Raw genomic sequence first — 13,526 nt, 5'->3', positions numbered from 1 at the left:
TACCAAGGTCACCGCGGCAACACCTTGTGACGCTCAAGCAACTCAGCCCAAGATCCCCACTACAGGAATGACATATGGATGTATTGGCAACCACAAGGGAGAAACCAAACGAAAGTGAGAGTACTTATCTTTCTGACAAGCAGCAAAGAAAAAGGAGTTCTGGCTGACATTATGGACTCTAATAGGTCTAGAGATATATAATTGGTGGACATGGCTAAGGCATGATGGGAAATGTAGTTTCAAGTTTTTTCTGTGTTTTTGATTGGCTGCTATAAATTTGAGTAGTAAAGAAAGAGAAGCATAATCTGAGCCTCCGGTCCTGTCTCAAGTATTAGCCCCAATGACTGACACATAAATGGTGAACACAATCCCCCTGCCTAGGTGACCCGTTAAAAGAAACTAGTCCTTTGTCATTCATAGAGGTCTTCTGTCCTAATTTCACTTCTAACAGGTAACCGGGGAGGCAAGAATTCACAGCCTATAGGGTAGGAAGAAACAAATGCTATTAGTGCTTGGAAAGTGAAGTGACAGTGGATTGGTTGTAAACCATTTGCTGACCGATTGGCTCAGGAAGTTGTATCACGTTTACTGGATATGGCTTCTTGGATACCGTACCGTTGTTTAGAATTGGCTCAGCGAAACCTTATCCCGTTATTCATTGGCTGAGGCGGGCTCCGAGGACGCATGAGCTCCTGTCAAAGATTCTCTGCTGCCTGGCACGCCTCCCTTTGGTGACGGAACTCCCTGACTTTTAATCGATTACTTTTCCTGTTCCACTCGCTCTCAAACAGTGGGCTTCCTAACCCTGAAGTTGAAGGACCTTGTGATACATCAGTACTGCATCAATGTTCGTGAGTACTCCCTTCCCTAAACCAACATAATCTGACTAGACTCCACCCCGAAGCAGCTTCGGTGGCTCCATCCTCTGACCTGAGCCATCCGGAATCTACTTGCGTCACGAACGCGTCATCTCCTGCCTGGGCCCCCCCTCTACTCCTGCCTTCCGAGTACCGCGGCTCCGCGCCCGGGCCCAGGCACCACCCTATGCCGCGGCAGCACATTTCCACTTGTATGTATACGGCTCAAGCCAGCCCCCGCGGCTCTCCAACCAGTTCGCACGGCTGCAGCCCACCTCTGTTCCCCGGCGCTGCGCGGAGCCCCACCAAGGGCGGTGAGTGAGACTTGCAAGGCATCACCCTCCCATGTACCAATCTCGGAGGATTGAGGGAGCATTTCTCATGCACAGCCTCCCCTGGCACTGCTCTATTATGCATGCAGTCACTAGAGTGCAGTTCTTACCTTCTAGGTCTGTTTAATATTCCTTTGTTAATGCACTCTTAAGTATTGACCACTCAAGTGTCAGTCTTTGTAAAAAGGCAATTTTTGTCATACTTTTTTAAGTATCTTATGTGTAGGGGCTCTTAATTGTACGCTTTACGAATTTACTCTTGTGTGGGTAACTGTATCGTGTTCCACCAACATACCAACGCTGGACATTTCCACGGTATATAGGAAATATGCACCCGAAATGCCAATGTTCAACTACCAGTCTTTGTCGATTTTGTTTTTCCTATGCTACTAACAAGGACGCAACTTGACACGCCTTTGGGGGAGGGAGTTCTAATAGTTTGAGGGGTTGGGTGCAAAGTCGTCGTCGTCACATTTACTCTTAGGGCTCTTTCCAGTGTTAAATGTTTTTTTTTTTTTTTTTTTTAATGCTCAATTCAATGCAGAATTTTGTGCTTCAGATTTTGGGACACTCACTTACAAATTATGCTTTATAAACACATAGAGGGTAGCTGAATAGGGCTTCCAACATCTTTTCCAGATATTTGGGATAACATCTACCCGCCTCCCAGATGTTTTTGGAAAGTAGAGGACAGCGGTGTCGTTTAGGCATATTTCTTAAGTTAATTTATATTTATATACCATTTATCATCGCTCAATACATTTACAGTATTCGAAGGATACGATGTTAGTACAAAATATACCTGTGTTCGTCTCGGGGACAAGCTGCTTAATGACCAGGCTCTCAAACCCATGGAAGGCAGAAAGTGTACATCCTGGTAATACGTGGGTAACCCAAAGTTCCAGTTAACCTCAAATAATCTTGATTTTGACATGCTTAGGACCTCAAGAAACCTTAAATGCAAAAGAGGACACTCCTTTAGGTTGGTCTACTTTCAGGTTGCTAGCAGATGAATGTGTCCCACTCTTATCTTCTGATAAGTGGGGTTCCTCAGATGGACCCCCCCCCCCCCCTCCATTAGCCCTGCTGTGCTTCAACCTCAAGCTTCTGCACTGGCAAAGAAGATCACTGAACTATTTAAACTCTTAATTTACATCTTCTTGGTATGGGTCAGGCCTCATACAAGTTGGATGCATTCACCACACTACTGACAAAAAATTAAATTTGGATGCATCTGGCATAAAAAAAAAAAATATATATATATATATAATCCATGAACTGTGAAAAGCTGCTCACCGAACGGCTGCACAAAGTCACATAAGGATCTGACGTCAAGCTGAGAGAAACAAGATTCCAAAGATATCATTCATCCGCTTTTTTATTTTTCTCAATAATGATTAAGATAACGCTGTCCCAACCAAATGTCTACGCGTTTCGGCTAACGCCTTCCACTGGACATTGGCAGACATCTTAAACACACCCATAAATATAGAAGTAACCCCTCATTTGTTTTGGTGGCACACTATACGTGACTAAACGGTGGCCATCTTTAAACATAAAAGCCTCTATATACAACCATTAAGGAAAACACCATCGGACTGGTTACGTTAGTGCCATTAGTTGCCAAAAATTATTCTTGAATGAATTGAACATTGAATAGTAAAGTGCAAAGTGGCCAGATTACTTATATAAGTACAAATATAATATTTCAATTATTAAGCCCTAACCATAGCACAGAAATCTATTTTATATTCAATTAAAAATAGCTAAAATATATAGCACATGTTGACAAAGACTCAATGGAGTAGACAAACTAAGTCCATAAATATAAAATACAAAAATGAAAAAATTCCAAACATAATTGGTATGTATCAAATATAAAAACGATCAAAAAGATTGACGACACCAGTGTGCCCATCACTATAAATGCAGTCCACTAATAGTTTCTATCACTTAAATAACAGGTACAATCGACCTAATGTGTATAAAGATGTAGTAAAATAGATGTAAAAAAACCCGCCAATTCTAATAAAGTGCCTAGTGCAAAAGTGCAACCATATTTGAACATATCTTGTCATAAAACAGTGTGTGTGCAAAAGACAGAATTATTCAAATATATGTCTGGCTATTGTATTTCCAGCACCCTTGTATACAAGACACCAAATTTCAGAAGATCATCAGCATAAAAATATATCTTTAAAGACTTATAAAGACCAATTCTAATTGAAAATCATGATGAAGAATAATGTATAAAAAGGTAAATGCATAGCCGAATCCTAAGTGATCATTATTTCTATACATATCACGGATCACCTTCATAAAGAGGGATATCACAGATGAACATATAGTTCAGCATCTAAATCGCGTCCCCATGGGCTCTCTGAACCGAGCAATATATATATGTGTGTGTGTATATTTATATATATCCTGATAACGTTTCTACCAGGCTTAGGAAAAGGTTTGGTAAGCTAGGAGTTAAACAACTGCATGGTTCTGGAAGAAGGCAGCCTGTTGGATAACTAGTAGATGGGCTTTGAGAACAGAGGGGCACAGGTGGTTCTTATCTTTATGACAGATTGCATCAATGCTATATTAATCCAGATGATGCAGTTAGAATGATGCTTCTTGATGTCTCTACTCACTTTGGTATGGACCATCAAAAGGTGCTGTTGAGACGACTTGCAAAATGAAGTATATGTGTATTTGTACACAGATGCTGAGCGTGTGTTTGTGCCTAACCCTATGTATGTTAGTTTGGTTAATTAAAAAACACAGGTCTTCAGCTTCTTGTGGAATTCAAGAAGAGGATGAGTCTGATGTGAAGTTGGAGGTCATTCCATGCTTTTTGAGCAATGTAAAAGAACACTCCCAACGGATCTGATTCTGTGTGTGTGGGATGTGTGCCAGCAGGAGTCCTGTGCAGCAGAGTTGTCTGGGTGGTTGGTGGAAGGAGATGGAATTGTTCAGGTGGGTGGGGCCTGAGTTGAGTAATGCTTTGAATGTCTGTGTGAGGATTTTGATTTAAGCACATTTGTGTATCAGGAGCCACTGTAGTCGCCTGAGGTGTGGTTTGATGTGGTTTCTGTTTGGGAGGTTGAGGATGAGTTTGGCTGCCAAGCTGTGGATGGTTTATAATCTTCTAGTGCATTGCTTGGTGATCCCGGTGTAGAGGGGTGTTACCATAGTCTGACTTGTTGGTGACCAGGGTGTAAGTGACAGTTTTTCTAGTGTTGCTTGGGAGTCATTTGAAAATCTCCCTTAGCATCTTCTGGGTGTGAAGCAGGATGCAGTGATGGTACTGACTTGTTCAATTTGCTGTTTATTATTCCAAAGTTCGTGATGTGGTTCTAGGAGTAGGTCCGAGTTTGGCCAACCACCAATAGGAGTCCCATGGGGAAGTGTTTTTGCTAAAGATCGCTACTTCTGTCTTGTTGGTTTTGAGCTTAAGACAGTTCGACCAGTTGGCTTACATCCAGTTAGAGACTTCAGTCATGCAAGTGGTGAACACTTTTCTTATGCTGGGGGTCTTCACTATGAGGGTTAGTATTAGTAGGGTAAGGAAGCATTTTGTTGTATGTGTTGATGACTGGCCAGATGGATCATCTGTGCGTTGAAGAGGGTGGGGCTGAGCGATGGACCTTGAGCCACTCTGCAGATGGCTTTGCACGTTCTCGCTGACAGCGTGTGTTCTATCAGTTAAGGAGTGGATCCAGATGAGAGTGGGTCCTTGGTTGTTAGTCACGTTCGGGCACCTTGGGAGGATGGTATATGAGACCGTTACATGCTACAGAGAGGTCTAGGAGAATGGGGGATGCTGTATCTTTTCTGTCAGGGTTCATCCAGATGACGTGCCAGCGATTAGTGATGTTTCTTTACTGAGTTTTGGCCTGAATCCAGACTGCCTGGCATTGAGGCGCTGGTCTGCTGAGGTGGTCGGTGAGGTGTTGATTGATTAGTTTTTTCTAAGGCCTTTGCTGTGTATGGTAAGAGGGAGAATGGGCTGTAGTTGGAAAGTGTGACTAGGTCGGTGGATGGTTTCTTAATCAGGGGCATGATGATGGCATGTTTCCAGGTGTCTGGGATTATGACTCAGTCAATGGAGGATTTGAGGATGGGTGTTAGTGCTTCACTGATCAGTACAAGTCCTTTCGTGAAGGTGTGGTGGGGCAGCGGTCAAAAGGAGCCCCTAAGCAGAAAGTTTTATATTACCAGCTACGTCAGTTGTGGTGATGACAGGCCGCAAGGTCAGGGTTTGTTCATGAACCCTGATGGGAAGTTGAGATGCAAAAGTGCTGTGGTCTGGTTGAGGGTCGATATTGCTGTGTATGGAGGTGGTTTTGTTGCTGAAGAAATTCAAGAACCTGTTGCAAAGGTCTTATGTGTGGGGGGGGGAGGAAGGCGGTGATATTGGAGGTGTGGGAAACTCTTTGAAATCTTGCTTTGAAAGTATGATTTGTAATTGGTTTATACCCTTACTGATGGGGCTCTCAATTGTTATGGTTGGCTACCTTTTGGTTGCTATGTGACATGATTAACTGAGGTGTGCTGCAAGGCTCTTCCTTTTCCCTGATACAAATTAATGTCTGCATGTAGCCCCTGTTTCATCTTAGCTACTCATTTGGAGTCCAAGCATTTTCATATATGGATGACACATAGATCATGGTTCAGGTGAAACAAAAAAGCACCAGATCTTTGAGCCAACATGAATGATTGTTTGAACACTGTCCAGCAATGATGGATCACAACTTCTAAACCTTAACGCTGACCAGCCAAAGCACTTGCTTCTCAGTAGAGACATTTTCCCAGAGCAACTGTTTACTGCCTTTTTCCATGGGCGACCCACCAATCCCTGTGACAAGGGTCAGATCATAGTATGATTTTCATGAAAATCTGCCCTTCACCTCTCTTATTTTCTCTTCTGCTAACACCTGCTTTGGGTTGCCGAAGGCATATAGGAAAATTCTACAGTTCCTTCCAAGTGTTTCTTGTGCTACAGTTATGCTCTTGCAGTATAGCTAAGTCGGCCTCTTTAATTCCCTGAATTCAGGCCTCCCAGCAATTCAAACTACTAGGCCCCAGAATATACAGATTTGTGAGGTAAGACTGGTCTGTACACTGAATAAAAATTATGTGACAGTTTTAAGGTGTAGGCTTCACTGACTGTCCTTGAACCAAAGAATCAGGTTTAAGACTCTCTGCCTTACTTATAAAATCTGCTACAGAAAAACCCATCTTGGATCATTCTCTTCCTCTGGTTCCCGAGTAAGTAAACCTTGCTGTGGGGACTGGTCATTCACCATTGGGGGCCCTACGTTTTGGAATGAAAGTCAGTTCTTCAGATAAATCAAAAATAATCAGGTCTTTCAGAAATTAATCAACCCATTCCTATTTAAACAACGGTGGAGCAGGCCATTTTCCATGCTCTCGGTAATGTTTGCTTTTGCACAAAACTTGTAGGTTGTGTTAGTGTCAAAATTGTTTTTGGAGTTTGGCCTACAGTGGACATGTTGAGTGAGGTGTGTGAATTTAGAAATATACAATGAAATAAAAGGTATGGCTAGTGCTGCTGCGCATAAGCATAGGGTTGTAATGAAGAGGGTAAGAATAGACACCATTGTGCGTGCAATTAAATACCAGCTTTTGCTTAAAAAACGACCCCCCCCCCTCCAACAGATAAGTACACCCAAACTTTCTTTCTAACATCCTGGAGATTGGCCTCCAGGGTTTGTGGATTCTCTGGAGGGGACCACCAAGTAATGGTAAAGAAAGTATCTGTTTTTTTCCCTTCACATGACATCAATGAAGGGTTTGCGGTGCTAAAATCACAATCTTGCCAGCTTTCAGGAACAGGCAGACTATAATCAGAAAACCAAAATTGTCAACACAGTTTTGGCATTTTACTGGGACATAGCCCAATTTTTCCTGTTTTAGTACTTTGAGCCTCCTTCCAGGTAGTGGCAGAAATGGTTGGGAAACCAGTGGTGGATCCCAGAAAGCTATAGATTTCTGAAAAATAGACAAAACTCTAAATTCAGCAAGAGGTCATATGTCTAGAATCCTTCAAGGTTTTCCTATAGAGAGTAACAGTGGGGAAAAAAAAATACTGAAATTGAGTTGAAAAAATAGCCATTTGTGTCTACGTTTTCATCTGTAACTTTATCTAACTATGGCAGATTTTCGAAAACAAAATACTGTTACGTCTGCTGGACCTTCTGGTTGCAGGGATATTTAGGGCTTGTAGGTTCTCCAAGAACCCACCATACCCAGAGCCAATAACTGAGCTGCACCTTGCTATGTTTTATCATTGTTTACTGGGTTTACAGCAATTCCTTTGGTAAAATATCAAGAGTGAAAACATAGGTATCTAGAAGCCTATGTATTTGCGATATGGAGTTTAGAAGCAGTGGTTATTTGCACATCTCTGAATTTGAGGGTACCCATACTAGCATGTGAATTAAAGGGCTTTTCTCAAAATGACTTCTCTCTTGCACACTGTCTTACATTTGGAAGGCGCAATTACAGAGAAAGACAATTGGTAATAACACTGGTTTTACTATCTTGTGTTCCAATAAGTCTCCAGATTAAAAATGGTACCTCGCTTGTATGGGTAGGCCTAATGCCCGCGACACGAAACGGCCGAAAACGCAACAGGGGGCCATCACATTTTTCCATCAGAAACAGACCCTTTTTTGGCACTGTGCCTAGCTGTGGATTTTCAGGACCTTGCTCAGCCGGCACCCAGAGAAACCTAGCAAACCTGTACATTTTTTAAAACTAGACACTCCGGGGAATCCAGGATGGGGTTACTTGTGTGTCTCTTTCACCTCACCGGATCACTGTTAATCAGTATCCCTTGAAAACATCAAGATGTGTCTAAAAAAAACATGTTTTTCTCACTTTTCTATAATGGAAAGTTCTGGAATCTGAGGAGAGCCACAAACTTCCTCCCACCCACCATTCTCCCAAGTATCCCTATAAAATTGATACCTCACTTGTGTGGATAGGCCTGGTGCTCGAGACAGGGAAGGGCCCAAAACCTATTGTGGCAACATCAAAATTATCACATAATGACCTGTTTTTGCGAGGGGGGGGGCCCTGCGTTTTTGGTTGCATGCTTGGCAGCCATCTATGGAAACCCACTAAACGCAGACCTTTCTGAGAAGTACACACCCAATAGAGTCCAGGGAGGTGTGGCTTGCGTGGATCCCCCACAGTTTTTACCCAGAATCCCCTGCATACCTCAAACTTACCTTAAAAAATAAAATAAATCACAATTTTGGGTGGGATCACTGCACCGGCATAAATTTCCTACCACCCAGCATTCCCCCCACTGGTCTCTTGATTAAAAATGATACCTCAGTTGTGTAGGGGGGCCAAGTGAGTGTGACAGGAAAAGGCCAAAAACTTGTAGAAATTGAGGGAGAACCAAAGCAGTTTTAAGAGGGCAGTTTTTTTCATACATGCTTAGGCTGACTCTACATTGTCCCCCACACAAGTGGGGCAGAATTTCTATCGGTACAGAATGCAGGAATGTATGAACTTTGTGGATTCCTGCGGATTCTGAAAAATTCCATCATAGACATTTAGGACATGTTTAGTTTTCATTAGTGTCTGGTAGGTTTTTTCCAGGTGGCAGCATACCCAAGTCCAAAAGTGCAGCCGTTCACTATCGTAAGTGGGACGTTATTGGGAGTTAGCCAAGCTCTTGGTCCATATGTGAAATCAAAACCCAAAAGAGTCAGATGTCCTATTGCTGGCCATTGGGATAAGATGGTTTAGTCCGCAGGTGGTGCTGAAAGACTGTTACCCCCTTCAATTAGGGTGGGGGGCATAGCCCTGCCCATGGTAGTGGGCAGCCCCCACCCCTCTATTATTTTTTAATTCCCTGGTGTCTAGAGGGATGATAATCCACATCAGTCCCTTTGGGGGGGGAGGGGGGCAGAAAGACTTTACATGTTTGGGGTGGATGGGCACATTGGCTAGCTCATTTTGGGCAGCTTCCCCACCCCAAAATCTGGGGAACAAATCTCTGGTGCCTAGTGGGGTTTCTAAAGGTGGGGGAGGGGCAGATTAGGGGCTCTTTCCCCCATTTGGAAGACTGTCCATTTTTGAGCGGATGGGGGCATTGACAAGGCCATCATGCCTGCCCCCACCCCTTCACTAATAAAAAAAAAACATATTCCCTAGTGTGCTTTCTGCTCCCCGATGGGGGAAGATTGTTGGCTATTGGGCTATTGCCACCATCTGCCCACTAGGGGGCAGATAGACTGTGCCTTTTTTTTTTTTTTTTTTTTTTCTTCTTTCTTTCAGGATGGGGGCAATGACAGGGCCACCATAGATGCCCCCACCCCTGCACTAACTGAATTAAAAATTCCCTTGTGTCCCAGTGGGCTTCCTTCACCCTCAGGGGCAGATCATGGGCTAGTGCCCCAGTCCCCCCCCCCTCCCCAATGGGGTCAGAAAGACTGTGCCCATTTTTTTTGGGAGTGGAGGCATTTGACTGGGCCATCATGGTCCACGCCACCACTATATTAATGAAATAAATAAAAGCCCTGGAGATCTGGCAATTTGCGGAGGAAGTTGATCTGTACATGAGTTAATTTTTATTTTATTTTTTTCCCTTCACGTTATCATCGACATAGCGGGTATATTTTGAGTGGTGCACGTTCACCCTTGAGTACTTCTGTTGGTACTACTGACAAAATATAGATATTAATTGTTTAACAAGTCAATGGTATTCATTTTATTAACCTCCAAATGACAAAAGGCTTAGTGGTTCAGTAAGGACTCAAACTTGTGACCATGGCATTAAATACAGATCCATGGAATGCATATATTATTCCACTCCGCTATCATACCCAAATGTTGGTCTCTGTGTTATAACCTTTAGTTACCTCATCATTATTATTATATATATATATATATATATATATATATATATATATATATATATATATATATATATAATATGCAACCGTTGGTGTGGCAGATATTAGCCTTTTTAGTCCTAAATATGCCATCATTTACAGGAAAAACTTCTATCCACATTTCTATTCTAATGTCATAATCATTATTTACTTTCAAGGGCAGGCTTGTTCTCCATTTGTTTGTGTTATCATTGTATTACCGTTTTTAATCAGATGTGATGTTGAAGTTGCTGTTTTTGGTTGGCCACAGAGCGTCTTGGGCACCTGTGCTGTGTATTTGTCCTTCATCTCCCTTGCATGTGATTACCATGCAAGGAGACTGACCAGATGAAGAATGGGGTGCAGGAGGCACACGAAGCAATGGCAAAATAAATGTAGTTCGGTCAAGCTTTAATGGAAAACTTCACCGTGAGGCTGACCTACAGCCTGGCTGCCCAGCCCACAGAGGCTGATTGGGGGTAGGGGATGGGACGGGGTGAGGGGTGCTAAAGCCCTTTTAGCCAAATGACTGTACTACATTGCGTGTAATTTCTTTTTTTTTCCCCCAAGTGTTTAACTTTTCAACACCAAACATCTCTATGACTATGTGCATAGTTGTCCTGCGGTCAACCGCTGTGGACTGCATGCCCAGAACCTAAAGGAAGCCATACTCTCAAGTTAGTGGGAACAGTTTTGTCCTCAGGGGGCTTTTTTTATAATAGCGGAAGGTAGGTGAAATTGTTGTTAATGCTTGCATCTCTTTGTGGTCTTTCAGAACTTCTTATTGTCCTTATTTCTGTCATGGAATGGTTATGACCATGTTGTTGTTGTTATTGCATTTACATATTGGACATCTGTCCCAGTCATGACTCTGAAACGCCAAACTATTTGAGGCGTGCATGTGTTAATGAATAAGCGGATAAAAAAGTGTTTTAGTCATTACGTAGACAAATTGCTATTTGCAGCATTTTGTAGGAGTGTTCCCATTTTTTGGTTTGACAGTGTATAGTGTAGTGCACAGAAGGCCGCGTGTTGTAGAACAAATGTTCTGAAACAGCTTTGGGAGGTGGGTCAGCAGTAAAGAAGCTTGAACTTGTGTGGAGGATTTCATGGGCTGAGAAGTGTGCAGTAATTAACGGGTAATTTGGTGAGGTAGTATATTTTATTTGCTATGTTACTAAGATTTTTTACAGTATTACCATTAGAATGTATCTTAGTAGTATATTAGTATCAGCACTGTCTGGCATCTTCCCACACTTATTTTGAGGATTCTGTCATAAATCAAAGTTTGTTTTCTAATAGAGATAGCCAATCAGTAGTATAGGTGTTGTTAATATTAGCTTTGTGTGTATGTTGGGTGATGTTTGTTATAGTGATTATTATTTAGTTGGTGGTCCTTACCAGTTTGAGACGTGGCGTCAGGAAATGATACGTCCCTTTCACAACTTGAGGTATGCGCGAGAGGTAATTGAGAGTATATTGTCTTGTTAGGTTCTACAGTATCCCTTTAAACCTGACTAGCTGTCGTCTTTTAGGTGAGTATTCGCTTTAATGCTTTCCCATTGATAAGTGATTTGTTTAATGAAGGGAAGAGTGCTGCTATGACATGGTGCAGTCAGACTACTTCATGCCTGAGTTGTGTTGGACATTTGTGCATTGTATTGACTATTCTATTGAGGGTTATTGTTTATTATTGGGGCTGGTATGGTATGTTCACCAAAGGTCTACTTTGTTGCTTTTGAGTGTGGTTGCTGTGAGACCCTACAGATATCATGTTGGTATTCTTGAGATTTGGTTACTCCATGTGCAGTGTATCAATACCAGGTTGTGTTCTTGGTGTGTTATATACTCATTCATTTGTTCTGCATGAAGAACCATGTTTAGTATGGAATGCAAGTTATGTATTTGGGAGTAGCACATGGATTCAACTGGTTTGCAGCCTTGAGTCTGATAGTTTCCAGTTTTAGGTCCAATTTGGTAAACCCACCTATAACTGCAGCTTCAACCTATCTAGTAAGACACTGCCTAAAAAGAAATCTCCTGTCCATTCTGTAGGTGTATGGCCAAGTTAGGACAAGTGTGTTTTCAGCACTTCTAGCTGCACCAAACTGATGTCAGTGCATATGTACATGCCATTGCTATTTGTCTGCCCTCTACCTTGCCCTCCGCTGTCATGTACCCATATTCTGGGTCCATTAAGCTGGACAAATAAGACCCCCTGGGCCTAATTCACTGGAGGTCTCCTTCCATCACTTATGCAGTCTTAATCCCTCAGTTTTTTTAGATGCATTTCCCGAAGGTATGCAAAATCTATCCATATCTGCAAATTGTACAATCCTCTCACATTCCAAGTGATCTTGTATGTATTCACCCCATGATATATTTTGGATTTGATGATGGGGGAGTGGTGACGTTTGAATTATTCCTTCCTGCTGCTTCTCTGTGCGCTTCCTGCTCCAACTGCACTTATGAGTGGTTTGCCATTTTCCCCACTACCGGTATTGAATTCTCACCAAGGGCTTGGCTTGAAGCTGTTGTAGCCCTAGTCTTCAAACCAAAAAAACTCAAGTCTGATCCCCTAGTTATCCAGTAATTCTGGAGAAAGGAGTAAATCTGTCTCAGAGGGCGATGAATGAAGATGTAATTGCACTTACCTGCTCCGGTATTTTGCCCTTATGGGCCATCACTTGCAGACCCATCAGCTGCCAATATCTTCGCTCCTTGCTGTAGTATACACTGCTTTTCTTTATCAGGTACATCAGCAAACCTTTTATCCCCACTGTTATCGGGTTAGGGAAGGTTTGGTGTGTGTGTGTGGGGGGGAGGGACATCTGTAGGTACAGTTGGTCTGATGACTTCATTAAGCTGCACGGTATTGTTAGACTATTTGTTAGTGCTGAGCGTGTAAGCACTCTGGTTGCAATCTCTCTGTGGGCTTTTAACCATGCCCACTCTTGCTATTCATTGATTGGTGTGCTTGTTTTAAAAGCTTCATTTTTATTAGTGCATTTTGTGAAATATCCCTTTTTTGTGTGCTGAGTTCCCTCCAGGCGATTTCACTGAGTGAACTTTTTTGTTGGCCATTACACTACATCACGCTTCCTCCTGTGACAGCGTGTGATGTCCCCTCCTCTGGTTTGCGTTTGCCTTTAATCCCATCCGCAGTCCTTTTATAGACATTCATGCAGGGAGCCAATAACTGTAGCTCTCACTCTAATGACGGAGGTGTCGCTTTGAATTGACTTGCTTCTGTCAACTTTTTTTTTTCATTTTCAATTTATGTGGCAAAAAAGTCCAGTTAGGAATTTACAAGGCTAGTAGCTCTAACTAAAGCAAAAGTGATACTCATTGCATTGAAAATACATGTTTGTGACTGTAACCTGGGTGCTTGATCTGTGGCCAATATTCTGTTTGACTGTTGTTGATATTGC

The 13,526-nt window shown here is 42.5% G+C and overlaps 1 protein-coding gene across 6 annotated transcripts in view; it reads left to right on the top strand.

Annotated features, from left to right (window-relative positions):
• The first annotated feature begins 690 nt into the window (after positions 1 to 690).
• Positions 691 to 13,526, top strand: part of TAOK2 (TAO kinase 2) — an 873,025-nt gene continuing 860,189 nt past the window's right edge. For 3 of the 6 annotated variants that reach the window (XM_069244095.1, XM_069244097.1, XM_069244096.1), the window contains exon 1: positions 874 to 1,171. The gene's annotated coding sequence lies outside the window, so the exon portion shown is untranslated. Of the gene's footprint in view, positions 1,172 to 1,209; positions 1,307 to 13,526 lie in introns of those variants that run through there. The other 3 variants (XM_069244102.1, XM_069244098.1, XM_069244099.1) reach the window with 3 other exon arrangements.

This window comes from Pleurodeles waltl, chromosome 7, assembly GCF_031143425.1.
Source record: "Pleurodeles waltl isolate 20211129_DDA chromosome 7, aPleWal1.hap1.20221129, whole genome shotgun sequence".
Lineage (NCBI taxonomy): Eukaryota > Metazoa > Chordata > Amphibia > Caudata > Salamandridae > Pleurodeles > Pleurodeles waltl.
Note: the sequence above shows the minus strand (reverse complement) of the source record. Positions and strands in the feature narration are given on the sequence as shown.